Here is a 2,525-nt window from a genome sequence, read left to right as displayed (position 1 = left end):
TTATTTCTGGTTCACCCCATCATGAGGGACAGAATACAGTGCCCTCTGGTCTTAGCATTTCCATTCTTTTTCTATCATGGGTAATGTCACAGAGACAACAGCACAATATCTCCACTTCCTTCCCTGGTGGTCCAGTCCCCTCCCTCATTTCCCCTTCACAAAGCCAGCTCCAGATCATACTCACCCTGTGAGGAGGCCAGGCATGGGAGGTGCCCTCTCTGCTCCTGAAGACCATGTGCCACCTGGGCTGGTGGACAGCCTGTTGTCTCAGCAATTGACTCCATGCCTACCAGACCCAACCCTGGGTGAGAGCCTGGGAGCTGGGCAGGGCTGGTCCAAAGGTAGTGAGCTATTTCAACTGATTGTTCACAGCCAGTTACTGCCCTACCCACCTCCTGATATGGGCTGCCCTCACCCCCACTTCAGACTCATGTTACATGGGCCAAAAGAATCCCAGCATAATAACTTCCCCTGACCAGGACTCTCCTCCATCTACCCCTCACTGACAATCACACAACAACTATGTAATCTCCCACCATGTCTGGCAGCCCCCACCTTGCAGAGTGCTGTTGTCCAAGATGGCGGCACCAGGGGTGCTGCCTTCTGGGCTGCCACTGCTGCCACCGTGAAGAGTCTGTGGGCCACCTGCCCACCCACCATGCTATGAAGCAGCACAATGAGTGAAACTCAAGCTCTAGGTGGCAAGACTCAGGCAACTGACATCCCTTGGCCAAGGCCACCCTGAGAATACAGAGTGAATTCTAGGTCAACCTGGGCTAGAGTGAGACCCTACCTCAAAAAAACAGAACAAAAAAACTGGACTACTTGCTTGTCAGCGAGTAATAGGATTAATCAATTTGGTGTAGTTTCTCTTAATAGTCTTATAACAAAGATGGTTAATTATGGAGTGAGATGAGTTGATTGAAGAAACTGGGAAGAAATTTTTCAATGTTGGACATAGAATGCTCATTAAAAATGCTTTCTGAGTGGTACTTAGATCAGAATGTTAAAGTATGTGAATGAAGGTGTGTGTATGTTTAATAATAGAAAGGTCACAAAATCATAAGCACAGGTGTAATACACATTATTTGGATGTTTATCCAGATTAGACATAGATAAGGCCCTATCACTTTGTGTATTACAAATGAGTAAAAGAAGTTTCCTAGGTAAAAACAAACAACTTCAGAGTAAGACAATGTATGTGAGGATGCTTAGCTCTCTTATCTATTATTTCTTTTTGCTCTTGCTTACTGTTATATGCTATTTAAAGTCACAGCAAGCTGGACTCTTCAGAAAGGGAAGGCGCCCCCTTTATCTCAGACCTCATGCAAGTTAAGTCATGTGTATCCCAGACCCTATCCAGAGATAAAATGTCCAATTGTCCCTGACAAGGGAAAGGAAATGACAAATAGCATATGACTCTACTTTTCTTTATATCTCCTCTCTTTAGAACACCTAAAGTCACATCCATCAGATGAAATTTCTCACTAGATAAAGAGGTCAAATAGGTAAACTGAGTCAAGGTATTTGATCATGGTTACCAACTTCTTATGCCAAGACTTTAATCAGAGAAACTGAATCTTATGGTTAAGGCCTCACTCATTAAGAACTCACTGATGCTAATGTGTTATGGTTTAAGGGTTATAAAAACTGGCTTTAAGACTCTCATAAAGTAAGTTAGGTTCCTATATTCGTCAAGGTTTTAACTATTGGAGTAACTGAGTCAAAATAAAGGTTCATGTACAAGTGTGTAAGTTCCAAAGATGAGGGACCCATACCTAAACACATTGTGACTTTAAAGGCACCTTCTGTTTTATTCTAATTCTGTTGAACATTCATCACTAAGTTTAATCACATAGGTTTAAGTAATTTGATTTCAGTCAGTATAACCTTTATGCTCCTGTTAGGTAAAATATGTTGGGATAGCTTGCTTAAGCTTTATCAAATTTAAGTCATGGTTAAATATAAAATTGTTTTATATTAATAAAAATTTCTATCATACATAAAATCAGTGGATATCAAGATTAAGCTAAAAATCATTGGTTGCCAAATGGTGGTTTTTCATTCAAAACAGATTTTTCGAGGGTTGTATTAGAGATTAGCTGTTTTGACTCAACAAAGACCAGATTCTGCTCTGGTGTATGTAAAGTGGCTGTCTCATTACTGGCATCATAAATCTAGTGCTTATCAAAAAAATTAACTCTTGTGCTCGCTTCAGCAGCACATATACTAAAATTGGAACGATACAGAGAAGATTAGCATGGCCCGTGTGCAAGGATGACACGCAAATTCATGAAGCATTCCATATTTTTGGGAAGGCTGCTCTGACAGTCTTACACAATGGCCACACTTCCCACTCTCCTAGGCATGGTGGACATTGTGGCATCAGGCTGTGGAGACCGGTAACTATACCAACAGTGAAGCCAGACACTATTCAAAGGACAGGGAGAAGGAAACAGCAACCAGGTTGGTGCGCGTTCTGCCATCTCCTCCCTAGCCAACCTGGTTCAGTCCGCTTCTGAGGT

At 42.0% G+C, this 2,525-nt stretch overlaps 1 non-coding gene across 1 annotated transcript; it reads left to right on the top strand.

Annotated features, from left to right (window-relative positions):
* The first annotated feature begins 2,205 nt into the window (after positions 1-2,205).
* On the top strand, positions 2,206-2,312 carry LOC123461801. Its single transcript, XR_006637866.1, has one exon. It is a non-coding gene; the product is annotated as a U6 spliceosomal RNA (small nuclear RNA).
* Positions 2,313-2,525: the final 213 nt, after the last annotated feature.

Source organism: Jaculus jaculus, chromosome 6 (genome assembly GCF_020740685.1).
Source record: "Jaculus jaculus isolate mJacJac1 chromosome 6, mJacJac1.mat.Y.cur, whole genome shotgun sequence".
NCBI lineage: Eukaryota > Metazoa > Chordata > Mammalia > Rodentia > Dipodidae > Jaculus > Jaculus jaculus.
The sequence above is the reverse complement of the archived record's forward strand: the minus strand, read 5'-3'. Positions and strand labels throughout refer to the sequence as shown.